The 15,324-nt window shown below is 34.4% G+C and overlaps 1 long non-coding RNA gene across 1 annotated transcript in view; it reads left to right on the top strand.

Moving 5' to 3' along the window:
* Positions 1-6,220, top strand: part of LOC141541219 (uncharacterized) — a 49,069-nt gene extending 42,849 nt beyond the window's left edge. The window contains exons 3-4 of the long non-coding RNA XR_012481695.1: positions 1,068-1,197; positions 5,978-6,220. This is a non-coding gene — a long non-coding RNA (uncharacterized LOC141541219). The remainder of the gene's footprint in view (positions 1-1,067; positions 1,198-5,977) is intronic.
* The last annotated feature ends 9,104 nt before the right edge of the window (positions 6,221-15,324 follow it).

A 15,324-nucleotide genomic window follows, 5' to 3' on the forward strand; every position in this document is an offset into this window, starting at 1 on the left:
AAAGACCTAACATTGAAGATAGAGTTTGAGTTGAGCTTTGAAGGAAATGTTAAGAAGTGTATCTCTTTAGAGTGTATTGGATTCTTCATATTCTTTAGACATTTTTAAAGACATTTTTAAGACAGGGAGTTTGAACAAACAACTAGTTCTTTATAATTTTTTGATTCTATAATTTTTATCAAATATTTCCCCTACTATTTTTTTAAATAGAAAATTGGGTTTGTCTGGCACACTAACACATTATTGGTGGAGTTGTGAACTAATCCAATCATTCTGGAGAACAATCTGAAGCTATACCCACAGAACTATAAAACTGTGGATACCATTTGATACAGCAACATCACTGCTAGGTCTACATTCCAAAAACATCCCAAAAAAGGAAGAATGACCTAATTATATTAAAATATTTATAGTAGTTCTTTAAGTAGTGTCCAAAAAAATGGAAATTGAAAGGATGCCCATCAATTAGGGAATGGCTATATTCCCTATATAGGAATACTATTGTGCTACAAAAAATGACCAGCATGACGATTTTAGAAAAACCTGGAAAAACTTACATGAACTGATACATAGTGAAGTGAACAAAACCAGAAGAACATTTTATAGAGAGTCAAGATATTAGGAGGCACCTTGTTTTCCAAAGCTAAGGCCCAGTAATATGGCTGTGCCCTAATCTTGGCATAACAACAAAATTTTGCATTCACTTTCTGGATGATCTCACACTCACATTGGGATTGCAAAACCCCAATAATTATTGTATTGCTTTGACCAGCACCGATTGTTCTCTGAGCTCAGACAAGTACAAGCTCAGAAAAGTCCCAATTATAAAACCCTGCTATGAATCAAGTTTATCACACTGTTGTTATTCCTCATTGTCAGGGCTACAATTCACTGTATAGCCACTAGTATAAGTATTGAGATCTGCCTGCTCTAAAATGGGTTTCCTAAGTGTCTTTGCACATTTGTTCTTGCTTATAAGCCATTTCCCTCACTTTGAAATTAAACTTCTGTTTGATTTCTGACTCTCTTGTCAATACCAAACCCTGTTTGACTCTGTCCATCCACAGATTAGAGGCTGATGCAATCCAGTTGACATTAATTGGTGTCAGAATTAGGATTGGACTCTCTGGTACCAGTAAGAATGGACTAGAAAACCACCAGAAATTTATTTCTTCAGAGTTCAACCCTTCTCATCTGGTGAGTTCCATTATCTTCTCCCTACTCCAATGCCCCAAACTCTCACCTTGTTTGAACTCAACATTGTTTGTAGGAAAATTCTGGGTTTCTCCACTGACCCAATTCATCTTGGATCATTCTGGCGAGGATATCTTTTCTTAAACTGCATGCCTCCATAATATTGTAATGACATTCCTCTGTTGTTTATTAAATTGCATGATGAATAGTAAAGGCATACTTTGTTCTGTTTGTAACTGTCTTGTTAAATATTGTGTTTGTATCTTTGTAATAGGCAAAATGTCTGTATCATATTTGTTCTGTGTGTTAGAATCTATTAAACTTGCAAGATTTAAGTATAGCCATTCAGGAAATTTTCTAAGGGATGTAGTCTTAATTTAGAACACTGGAAAAAATAAATGAACTTTCATATGTGAAGCAATTGCCCCAGTAATCAGGACTAATTACCACTTTAGGTGATAAGGGGGAAAACATCTATAAAACACTTCCCCCCACTTCTCATTTCAGCTTTGGTTATGTTGGAATCACAGAAATTAAGTCAGATAATCAAAGTTTGTAGAACTGCTAAAAAAAAATCTTGATAGACTTTGGAGGTGTGTTGATTAATTATTAAGGAGTTTGAAAACTTAGCATTTTAAAGATTTTTAGGAGAAAAACTCCTGAGACTTTAGGTAATTCCAGGAACTCATTCCTTTATGAAATATCCTAGTAAGTTTTGGGGTAACACACTGCAGAATTCATTTTAAAGAAAAATAAGAAGTTTTATAAAATTTATTAAAAGTAAATGGCAAAATTAATAGCCTCATTGTTCTAGGGCAGTGGGAAAAGACAGCTAGTTGGAAGTAATCACAAAATGAAGAAAGAAAAAAATAAGTAAAAGGTTTGATACTTCTGCTTAATCCTTCCATGGTCAGAGATCATCTGCTTCTTACCTGTTAAGCCCTCTCATGTTATCTTATTTCCAAAGACAGGTGTTGAAAAGAATGCTGATAAAATGTGAGGAAATTTGAATTACATTCCAGTTGTGAAAATTTATTAATCTTAATTGTAATCTTAAGTGTAATCTGTTTGTCCCAGTTTCCTGATTTGAAAAGAGGAAAACAAGAATAAACAAATAATAAACAAAAAATAATAAATAAATAGCAACCAGAGCTGTTGTGAAAATCAAAATATAGGGGCAGCTAAGTAGCGCAGTGGATAGAGCACCAGTCCTGAAGTCAGGAGGACCTGAGTTCAAATGTGACCTCAGACACTTAACACTTCCTGGCTATGTGACCCTGGCCAAGTCATTTAATTGCTTCAGAAAAAAAAAATCAAAATATAATGATTGTAAGGTATTTAACACAGTGACTAGCATATGTTAACTACTATATTATTTTTATTTATTTATTTGAATGAAATTGTTCCATACCTGATAAGTCCAAAATGGTTTTAAAATGCCAAAGCTAATAAGTTCAATAATGTTTATACGGGATAATTTGAAAATGCAACTGATAGCATCTCAAGTTTCATTTTATATTTTAATATCATACTGCTCATCATTTCTTATAGCACCATAGTACTCTATCATAAGATACAGCACAATTTACACAGCTATTTCCCAATTTATGGAGATCCCTTCATTGTTTCATGTTTTAAATACATGATTTTGTTTATGTTATTAGTGTATTTCTAAATTCTCCTATATTATGAAATCTGAAAGACAATTGCATCATATTAGACAAAAGAACTTTTTAATCTTGTTGCTGTTACATATGAATTGGGTTCTTAAAGGGATGTGATAAAAATAAATATTTGAAACTATCAAATATTTAATGAGGTATATTTTGTTATAAAGCAGATAGTAAGTTTACTATAATAGCAAATTTTCATTTGAAATTCTTCACTATTATGAAAGTGTATAGGGTGGTTTAAAGATGTAGCTTTAACATACTAATGATGAGTCATCTATCAGGTATTTGATGCATATCTGAAGCCCCCCAAATATAGACAATTTTTTAATTTATAAGAAAAGAATAATTGAAACATTAAAAGATAGGAAAAAATTAGGAAAGATATTTAACCCCTAATTTATGGCTGGTGAAATTTTGCTATCTAATTAAAAATTCCTGTGGTTGTAATTTACTATTGTTTTGAGGTTTGATTATAGGGATAATTATCTGAATTGTCCTGAAGCCAAAAGTAGAAAATTGTATTGTTGCAGGTTTTTCCCATTCCCATTCTTAGAATTTTCCTCCATTATGATATATGACATTGTTATAGCTATGTCTCTCCTTTTCCTTTCATAGCAAATTTCTATAATCAATATTGATACTGGATCATCTCTGAGTTATTATAATAGGATGCAAGTATGAACATCTTACAATTTTAAATGTATTATTTTTGCTGAGGTAATTGGGGTTAAATGACTGAGCAGTTTGATTTGTACCTGACTTAATATCATTATGCAATTATAGGAACTATGAGAAGATAATTTTGTATGGTTTGAACGTAGCTCTCCATGCTAGGAAACTGAACTATCTCTATGTGCTGTTTAGAGATGCTGACCAAAAATTCAGATCCACATTTTGTGCAAGGAGTTTTCTCACAATTGTCACTCAATTTCTAAGGGCCCCTACTGAGTCCTTCTGAATATTTCCACAGCTGACAAAATTGTGGGTATGGACTTCTGGATAATTTAAATAAAACCCTTGCAACTGACTAAATGGCAGCATCCTCTGGGGACCTTAAGATTCATCTAATACCAACCCAGAATCAACTGAAATTCAGATGAGGCAGCTGTCCCAAGATTCCAGATGAGGGCTGAGTATACCATGCTAGTTTTTTTTTTTGTTTGTTTGTTTTGTTTTGTTTTTTGTTTTTTACTCTTCCTTTTTGTTATGTGCCCAATCTCCAAGTCCTAGATTTAGGGTGTGTTGGCCATTTTCTCTTACTATATTCTTTGCTCCCTCTCTTTTCTGCTTACAAAAAATAACAATGACTAGATGAGAGACTTGTTTAACTCGAAATCTTGTCCTGGCCCACCTGGCCTCTCCTCGCATCTTGGCTTATACCTTTTCTCTTTTATTGGCTAGAAGGAGTAGTTCTTTCAGATCTCCTCCCTTTGACCAAAAGGGAGAGCTATCAAGTTATTAGGAGACACTCTGTTTTCTAGAGTCAAGGCCCAGCAATCAGGCTGTTCCCTGAGCATCACAACAATTCTTTGCATTCACTCTCTGGATGATGTCACTTTCTAGCTAAAATCACATGTAATTATTGTATTGCTTTGACCAGCACCAGTTCTGAGTTTGGGCAAGCATTGGACAAGCTCAGACAAGTCCCAGTCATGAAGTCTTGCTACAAGTCAAACTTATTTTATTGTTGCTACAATTCACAGCATAGCCTTTGGTATAGTGAGATCTGCCTACACTAAAGCAGGTTCCCCCACTGGGAGGGGGCGTAGGGTGGCACATGTGTCTAATTTGTCTCCTTGCTTATAAACCATTTCCCTCACTTTGAAATTAAACTCCCTTTTGGTTCTTGACTTTCTTCTCTTTAACTGATTGGAGGCTGGTTCAGTTTAGTTGACAACAGTGACAGCAATATTGTTTGATGAAGAGTTGTGAATGGCTTAGCTATCCTCAGCAATACAATGATCCAAGATAATCCCAAAGGTATGATGAAACATACTATCTGCCGGTAGAGAAAGAACTGATATGGTTTGAATACAAAATGATACATGCTTTCCTTCATTCATTCTTTTATTTTAAGTTTCTTGTACGAAATGACTAATGTGGAAATGCTTTATATGATTGCACATGTATGACCAATATCTGATTACTTAACCTCTCGGGAAGGGAGAGAGAGAATTTAGACCTCAAAACTTTAAATAAAAAATTTTTTAAATTAAATGACTCAGACTACAGCAATTTATCACCAGAATAATACAACGTGGATTTATGTCAGGAATGCAGGGGTGGTTCAAAATTAGGAAAACTATTAGCATGATTGACTATTTCAATAACCAAACAAAAGCAAATCCTATGATTGTCTCCATAGATGCAGAAAAAACATTTGACAAAATCCAACATCCATTCCTATTAAAAACACTGGAGAGCATAGGAATGAATGGACTTTTCCTTAAAATGATCGGTAGCATCTATTTAAAACCATCATCAAGTATCATATGTAATGGAGACAAACTAGAAGGATTCCCAGTAAGATCAGAAGTGAAACAAGGTTGCCCACTATCACCATTACTATTCAATATTGTGTTAGAAATGTTAGCATTGGCAATAAGAGAAGAAAAAGAGGTTAAAGGAATGAGTAGGTAATGAGAAAACCAAATTATCTCTCTTTGCAGATGATATGATGGTATATTTAGAGAATCCTAAAGAATCAATTAAAAGCTTCTACAAACAATTCACAACTTTAGCAAAACTTTATCCCAAAGAGATTATTTAAAAAAGTGAAAATGACACACATGTGCAAAAATGTTTGTAGCAGCCATTTTTGTAGTGGCAAGGAATTGGAAAATGAGTGGATGCCCATCATTTGGAGAACAGCTTAAGAAGTTTTGGCATATGAAATGTCATGAAATATTATTATTCTATAAGAAATGATCAGCAGGATGATTTCAGAAAGACCTGGAGAGACTTAATTGAATTGATGCTAAGTGAAATGAGTAGAATTAATAGAATATTGTGCACAGCAACCAAATTATTATACAATTATTATATATAAATATATATGCATATATATATATATTATGATCATTTCTGATAAATGTGTTTCTTTTCAATAGAGAGGTGATTCAGGCCATTTTCAATAGTCTTGTGATGGAGAGAGCCATCTGTACCCAGAGAAAAAGAACTGTGGGGACTGAATGTGGATCACAGCATAGTATTTTCAGTTTTTCTTGTTTGTTTGCTTTTTTTCTTTCTCGTTTTTCCCCTTTTTGAGCTGATTTTTTCTTGTCCATCATGATAACTGTGGAAATATATATATAGAAGAATTGCACATATTTAACATATATTGGATTACTTGATGCATAAGGAAGGGGGTGGGGAGGAAGGGAGGGAAAATTTTGGAACAAAAGGTTTTGTAAGGGTGAAAGTTGAAAACTATGAATATATTTTGAAAATAAAAAAGCTTCAAAAATAAATGACTCACAAAATGGGTTCATGACCCAGGCATAAAGAATGAGATTATATACCTTTGATCCAGCAGTTCTATTACTGGGCTTATATCCCAAAGAAATACTAAAGAGGGGAAAGGGACCTGTGTGTGCCAAAATGTTTGTGGCAGCTCTTTTCGTAGTGGCTAGAAACTTGAAGATGAATGGATGCCCATCAATTGGGGAATGAATAGTTGGGTAAATTATGGTATATGAAGGTTATGGAATATTATTGCTCTGTAAGAAATGACCAACAGGATGAATTCAGAAAGGTTTGGAGAGACTTACATGAACTGATGCTGAGTGAAAAGAGCAGAACCAGAAGATCACTATACACTTCAACAACAATACTGTATAAAGATATATTCTGATGGAAGTGGATATCTTCAGTATAAAGAAGATCCAACTCACTTCCAGTTGATCAATGATGGACAGAAAGAACTACACCCAGAGAAGGAACACTGGGAATTGAATGTAAATTGTTAGCACTACTGTCTATCTACCCAGGTTACTTATACCTTCGGAATCCAATACTTAACATGCAACCAGAAAATTGGATTTACATACATATATTGTATTTAGGTTATACTGTAACACATGTAAAATGTATGGGATTGCCTGTCATCTAGGGGAGGAAGTAGAGGGAGGGAAGGGAAAATTTGGAAAAATGAATACAAGGGATAATGCTATTAAAAAATTACTCATGCATATATACTGTCAAAAAATTTTATAATTATAAAATTAATTAAAAAAAGAATGAGATGATAAATAATTAGAGGAACATAGGATAGTTTACCTCTCAGACCTGTGGAAGAGGAATGAATTTATGCCCAAAGAAGAATTAGAGATCATTATTGATCACAAAGTAGAAAACTTTGAATATATCAAATTGAAAAGTTTTTATACAAACAAAATTAATGCAGATAAGATTAGAAGGTAAATAATAAACTGGGAAAACATTTTTATAGTCAAAGGTTCTGATAAAGGCCTCATTTCCAAAATATATAGACAATTGACTCTAATTTATAAGAAATCAAGCCGTTCTCCAATTGATAAATGGTCAAAGGATATGAACAGACAATTCTCAGATGAAGAAATTGAAACTATTTCTAGCCATATGAAAAGATGCTCCAAGTCATTATTAATCAGAGAAATGCAAATTAAGACAACTCTGAGATACCACTACACACCTGTCAGATTGGCTAGAATGATAGGGAAAGATAATGCAGAATGTTGGAGGGGAAACAGGGACACTGATACATTGTTGGTGGAATTGTGAATACATCCAGCCATTCTGGAGAGCAATTTGGAACTATATTCAAAAAGTTATCAAACTGTGCATACCCTTTGACCCACCAGTGCTACTACTGGGCTTATATCACAAAAAGATCTTAAAGAAGGGAAAGGCACCAGTATGTACAAGAATGTTTGTGGCAGCCCTCTTTGTAGTGGCCAGAAACTGCAAACAGAGTAGATGCCCACCAATTGGAGAATGGCTGAACAAATTGTGGTTTATGAATATTATGGAATATTATTGTTCTGTAAGAAATGACCAACAAGATGATTTCAGAAAGGCCTGGAGAGACTTACATGAACTGATGCTGAGTGAAATGAGCAGATCCAAGAGATCATTCCATACTTCAACAACAATACTATATGATGATCAATTCTGATGGATGTGGCCATTTTCAACAATGAGATGAAGCAAATCAGTTGCAATAGAACAGTAGTGAACTGAACCAGCTACACCCAGCAAAAGAACCCTGAGATATGACTTTGAACCACTACATAGAATTCCCAATCCCTCTATTTTTGTCCACCTGCATTTTGGATTTCCTTCACAGGCTAATTGTACACTATTTCAAAGTCCGATTCTTTTTGGATAGTAAAACAACTGTTTGGACATGTATACATATATTGTATTTAATTTATACTTTAACATATTTAACATGTATTGGTCAACCTCCCATGGGGGGGGTGGGAAGGAGGGAAAAATTAGAACAAAAGGTTTGGCAATTGTTAATGTTGTAAAATTACCCTTGTATATATATGGTAAATAAAAAAAATGACTTTAGAAAACACACCAAAACAAACAAACAAATAAATAAATAGATAGATAAATAGATAGATAGATGATAGATAGATAAGTAAATGAATGAATAAATGGATAAATAAATAGACTCAGAATTGCAAAAGCATTTTTAAATTAAGAAAAAATGGAATTTATGTTTTATGAAAAACAATACTATATACAAAATGATCTCAATTAATTATAAATTAAATCCAGTTATTCTATGGAAGAAAGAAAGAAAGAAAGAAAGAAAGAAAGAAAGAAAGAAAGAAAGAAAGAAAGAAAGAAAGAAAGAAAGAAAGAAAGAAAGAAAGAAAGAAAGAAAGAAAGAAAGAAAGAAAGAAAGAAAGAAAGAAAGAAAGAGAGAGGAGGAGAAGGAGGGAGGGAGGGAGGGAAGGAGGGAAGGAGGGAAGGAGGGAGGGAGGGAGGGAAGGAGGGAGACAGGGAGGGAGGGAGAGAGAGAGAGAGAGAAAGAAGAAGAAGGAGGACGAGGAGGGAAGGAAAGAAAGAAGAGAAGAGAAGAGGGCAGACGTTTGGGGCTCACTCACAATTAAGAAGCAGTATTTGGAAGCTGATTCAATAAAGGAAACAGAAAGAGCAATCACATATCTGAGAGGAGAAAATGCTTTCACAAAAACCCAGAAAAAAGGATAGACTACAGAAGGTGGTCCAATTACTATGGAGAGGTCAGGAAGGATGAGAAATGAGAAAAAGCCATCAACATCGGTAACTATGCTAATCTGAATCAACCAGTCAAATAGGAGTTTATATTAAGTGTCTACTACATATCTTAACAGTATCCTAGAGACATATAATCTACTTTAACAGACAAAAAATTCATTTGAAACACTTAGAAAATAATGAAATTTAATTTCATATAAGTTTCTCTACTTCTTTGAGTCTCACACAAAATCAGTACCCATTGATGGAGAAATCATTGGGAAAAAATGTTGTATGTTACTGTAATGAAATATAATTATAGCATAAAAAATTTTGAAGATGAGGAATTCAGAGAAACATTGAAAAGATTTGTACAAAATTAACATAAATGAAGAAAGTAGAATCAGAAGAATAATACTGATGACTATAATAATATAAAAAGATTTTAAAACAGATTTATATGAATTGCAGTAATCAATCTTAGACCTGAAGAACAGATAATTGGATATACTTTCCTCCCTTTGGTAGAGAAATAAGGGACTACAAAAGCAGAATGTTGTATATGACATCATCTAGAGTCGCCTATTGCTTTTGCTGCTTTTCTTTCTTCTAAAGAAAGATTCAGTGATGTTGGGCATTTCTATGTCTAGAAATGATATTGTATATAAAATAGAAGGTATTGACAGAACTTTTAAAATATAAATAAGAAAATGCTGGTTTTTATAATTCACATTCTGTTTTCAGCAAGATGATAGGACGAGAAGTGGTACTGTAGCCTGTAGTCGCTGCTACTGGGGAGACTGAATGAAAGATCTCTTAAGTGAACTCTAAACTGAGCCAAGTCTATCAAGTGTACACACTGCCTGGGACTAAAATGGTGAGCTCTTGGAGTTGCCTTAGAAGTGGTGAACCAACTGTCAAAATTCCCATATTGATGAGGACTGGGCCCTGAAGGGCTACTGCATATCCAATCTGGGCAAGGTAAAGATAATTTTTAAGAAAGGAAAGTTACATAGTAATAGTTCTTAAAGATATAAAGTCTTCTAGTACATTCAGCCTCTGGAAAGCTTTTGTCAGTTATAGAGAGCAGAGACTGACCTCTCCCTCATTATAGAAATTGATCTTGAATGAATGGCAGGCACCCAGTTTTGTTTTGCAGAGTTCCTGATAGATTCTTGGTGTGAGACTGTTTTATTTAATTTAGGTCTCTTGAACGTAGTTATGTGCAGAGAACTCAAAAGGTCAGTTGATCCCTGGAGAGGAAAATTAGATCCTGTCTGAAAATAAGCAATTTCTAGAGCTAATGTTGGCGGTATTATAAACCTATATTCCACAATATACAATGGAAGTGAAATCAGGAATCCTGCTTTTCTGTCCAATGGGACTTCAAGAAGATCCCTTTTGACTCCATTGGGTTAACATTAAGTTATTATCCAGAGAGTCTGGTGCACTGTTAAAAGCTTTTGGTTCATAGTATCGTAAATTTAAGGACCAAGGAACAAACCTTTGAGATTATGTCATCCAAACCACCCATTTTATAGAAGAAGAAACTGAGGCCAGATAAAGCCCTAGCTCACAGTAAGGTTAAGATTTGAACCCAAAAATTCCAGCTCCAGAATCAGCACTCTTTTCACTATACCTTGAATCCTTAGTAGCTCACTATTATACTGTCTCTTACGTTGGCGGCAAAAATAAAGATCAGTGAATGAGGTATGTGTGTGTGGGTTTTTTTTTTTTTTGGGGGGGGGAGAAGTAGAAATCATTTCTTAAAAACACCCTGAGTGCAAGAAGCATTTGTTTTTGCTCCATGTGTTTGGTAATTCTCCCCAACTAGCCTCCTGAGTTTGAAAGACCACTGTTTTCATTGAGTCAGATTATCATACTTCATAGGAAAAATAAACAGTTTTCCATAGACCTGTCACTACTCAGAAAAGATCTAATGGCTTTCTTTTAGAGTTGAGTTGAATGAGACACAATTGGGGCTTTTGAGTAGGGTTTGAGGGTTAAGACGTTAATGGTGTTTTTAGATGTGGTCTGGTGTGACTGGTGGAATTTTTGAGTCAGTTTGCGGATTTCATTCTTTTGTATAGCCACAGAAGTCATCATAATAGCTGTCATTTATATTGTACTTTTAGGTTTACAAAGCACTTTAAGCATATTATCTCACTTGATCCTCCCAACAACCCTATGACTTTGGTGCTGTTATGATCCCTATTTTACAAAAGAGGAAACAGAGACTGAGAGAAATTAAGAGAGCAACTTGCCCCTGGTCTAGTCACTTGGAGTAGTAAATTTCTCAGGTGGGATTTGGTTTAGGTCTTTCTGACTCCACATTGAATACTCTAGCTACGATATTAAGACTTCACGTAACAAGTACCTGAAATTTAAGCTAAAATGTTGGAGTGAGGAGGAATAAAGGGAGGAAAGGAAGAAATTTGGGGAGAGTAAAAATATCCTTCCACTTACCTCCCGCTCTGGGAATGTTATTTGTCATTAGGTGAGATGCGAACACAAAGGAGTTACAGTTTCTGGTGTAACTAGGAAGGGCACAAATAGCCATTCAGGTTCAGTGTTATTATAATGCCTGTTACAAACCTGAGAATTGACACCCCTCAAGCACAAAGCAATTTTCTGTCCTGCTACAGTTGGTTCTGTTTACATCCCTGGCCTCAGTGTACCATAAATTCCTTCATTTTCCCCAATAGGTTTGTTCCTTCCCTGGCTCTTTATGTGAGAAAAGTTGTACCATTTGAACCAATGACATGGAACTGTAAGAAGAACAGATTTAATCACAGAGCAGGTTAATTCATGAAAGTGTTGGACTAATTATTGGATTTGGCTTTTGGGGATACAATATTTAAGCAGCTTTCTTCATTCTGTTCATAAAGATGTGTTAAGCATTATTACAGCCAACATGTTCATTTCATAATATTTCTTCTCACATCATGAGCTGACAAAGGACAGAGTTCAATGCCTTGGAATCAATACCATCACTAAATAGTAACAGTTGGTGGGTGTTAACTGATGGGTCATACTGATTAACTCAAGTGATCACTTTCCAACCGATTCATGGAATTCATTATTGCTATTAATTTTGATGGCTTTCTGTTGTAAACCGTTTTCCTCACTTTTCTTCCAGCAACTTAGCAAAATGTATTTTTAGAGACAATAGTATCTGTCACTTTGTTAGCATTGAAATATTTTGAAAACATAAAAAGCAGTATTTTTATAGCATTACTATATTACACTATGAGATGGGCTTTACAATTATCTCATTTAAGTCTCACAACAATCTCAGGAGGGAGGTGCTATTATTACCCCCATTTTAAAGTTGAAGAAACTGAGGCAGACAGAGAGATTAAGTGGCCTACCCAAGATCATTTGCAAGTGTCTAAGATAGAATTTTAACTCAGATCTTCCTGATTTCAAATCCAGAATTCTACCCCTTGCACCACTTACGCTCTGGATTACAGGATGATAGAACATGAGAGGCCTTAGGGATCAGAGGATCCTAGGTTTAGAGTTAAAAGGATCCTTAAGTCATTAAGCCTAACTCCCTTATTTTATAGATAAAGAAACTGAGGCTCAGAGAAGTTAAAGGCTTTGAGCAAGATCACGTAGAGAGTGGCACATTAAGGATATGAAACTAAGTCCTCTTACTTTATGTATAGCAGTGTTTCTATAGTGCTTCTTTGTAATATAACCTCTTTATTTTATTACCAGCTTTTTTACTTCTAGGTTCTAAAAAAATCCTAGCTCTAGAACTAGAGGCTCTTCCTCTGATACTAACTACCCTTGAGAGTTTGTACCTTGGGTATTTCATTTGGTTTTTCTATGCCTCAGTTTCCTTATTGAAAAAATGAGGAAGTATGCCCAAAGTTCACTAAGATTCCTTTCAACTTTAAATTGAGGATATTATAGTCTAAGGCCTCTTCTGACTCTCATATTCTGTAATTTTTTTAATAATAGTGTCTTTGAAATTCTCCAATTCTTCAATTCCAAGTTAATTCCTTGGACTTCAGTTGCTATTGACTACACTTCTCCCTACCTAGAATAATACCCTATGGATCAGAGCTCCACAAATTATGCTCCCAGTATGAGGGGAATTTAGTTTGCTCAACTTTGGAAATTTTATCCTGTCTTGATTGGTAGGTGAGTGAGTAAAAACTTACCTTATCTATTATTTGTAGTTGACCACTTATTAGATAATTTTTCATATTTCATTCAGCCATCCATGTCTGATCATCTTGTTACCAGCTCTACAAGGCATACAACCACCACCATCCACATATACACATATTTTCTTCTTATTGCTTTGGATACAATAATAAAATCAATTGTTATTATTGCTTCCATAAAGAGGATGCCAAATGACTATCTTCCATAGTCCATTGCCATCCCCTTCTCCCCAAATGTTTTCTATTACTCTCCCTCTTTACATTCCATGTATCAGATAAATTAAGCTATTCTCTACCTTCAAAAAGGTCTAATGCTTTCCTATTTTCATGCCATTACTAATTCTATTTCTGATAGCATTCTGATATTACTAATGCTACTTCCCCTTCTTTCCCTGATAAATCTCTATTCATCCTTTAAAGTCTAACTCAACTGTGACTTCTTTATAAAGTCTTCCCAGATTCCTTATCACTATCTTGCTCTTCAGTCTTTACAGAAACATAGAACTTGAGAGTTGGAAAAGGCCTCTGGAACCACTTAATACAACCCATACGTGAAAGGAATCTTCTCTTATAATACCCGACAAGTGGACTTCCAGCCACTACTTGAAGACCTTTAAGTAAAGGTTAGCATAATCTACACAATTATTCAAGTCATTGATAAAAGCCTTAAATAATAGAGGACAAAACACAGATCCTTGAGCTTCTCCACTATATCCTGCTATGGATATATGGACATGGAATCATTAATAATTATTCATTTTGTCTGTCAATTCAACCAGTTTTGAATCCATAAAACTGTATTATTGTTTAATTCATATTTCTTTATTTTCTCCATAAGAACAATATTAAATACTTCATTAAAAGCTTTGTTAGCATATATACTCTATTTACAGTATTCTCTTCATCTACTAGTTTAGTAGTTCTATCAGAGAAAAAATGGCATTAGTTTGACATGACGTGTTCTTAGTGAAGCTATGATAATTATCTTCCCTTTCTAGTTGCTTGCCAACTATTTCTTTAATGATCTATTCTATAACTTAGCAGGAATGGAAACCTGTAATTTTCAGGGTCCATTTTCTTCCCTTTTTTGAACAACTTATACACATCTTCCCATCTTGGGATAACTTTTATTTTCATGATTTTTCCAGTACCAATGGCTATGGTTCAGTCATCACATCTACTAGTGAAATCGAGTTTCTGGGACAGAAGATTGGGATTCATCAAAGAAATACAGATGCTTTCATATTCTCTTTATCTAATGTGTTAAGTCCATCTTATTTTTCCCTCTGTGTAAAAGGTCACTTTACAAGACCATGTCAAAGTCTTAGATTCATTTTTTCTTGTCTGGCCTGACTTCCATCTCTTTTATTTTCTCTTTAAAATCTAAGTTGGTTGGTAAGATGTCTTTGCATTCACATTAGTCTCCAAGCAAATGCCATTTCTTCACCCTAGAAAAAATTGCCATTGCAGCTTTGGAACTTCATTCTTGAATATTTCCCATCAACTCTAGGTTGACTTACCTTGAAGCATGTTACTCAAGTGGGATTTCTGTTTGTCTTTCATCTAAGTCCTTTGAAATCTGTTTTCCCAAATTATAAAGTTTTTGCCAAGATTCCCTTGCTTTCTCTCTCCCAATTTCTAGGTTAAAGACTCCAATCCCCCTCAAATGTTCCTATCAGTCCCATTGCAAAGATCAGTCCTTCCCCATTAATGAGAATCAGATCCAGAATAAAAATTACCCACCCTTTTCTTGTTTCATATAACATTTTATCCTGCATCTTCTGATATTATTATCTATGTCCTGTTATCTATATTCTGCCTATTGGAATGTAAGCTTCCTGAAGGTGAGGAATTTCATTAAACTTTGTTTATTTCACCAGTACCTAGTATAACATCCTACACACTGTAGGCACTTAAACATTTGGTGAATTAGTTCATGAATAAATTAATGCAATGAGAGTAAATAATTTTAAGCATTAATAACTTGATGCATGTAGAATAACTGGTTAAGCAACAAGCTGAATTATGAGAAATGAACAGAAATACATTCCAAAACAACAAATTAT

Source organism: Sminthopsis crassicaudata, chromosome 4 (assembly GCF_048593235.1).
Source record: "Sminthopsis crassicaudata isolate SCR6 chromosome 4, ASM4859323v1, whole genome shotgun sequence".
In the NCBI taxonomy this organism is placed as follows: domain Eukaryota; kingdom Metazoa; phylum Chordata; class Mammalia; order Dasyuromorphia; family Dasyuridae; genus Sminthopsis; species Sminthopsis crassicaudata.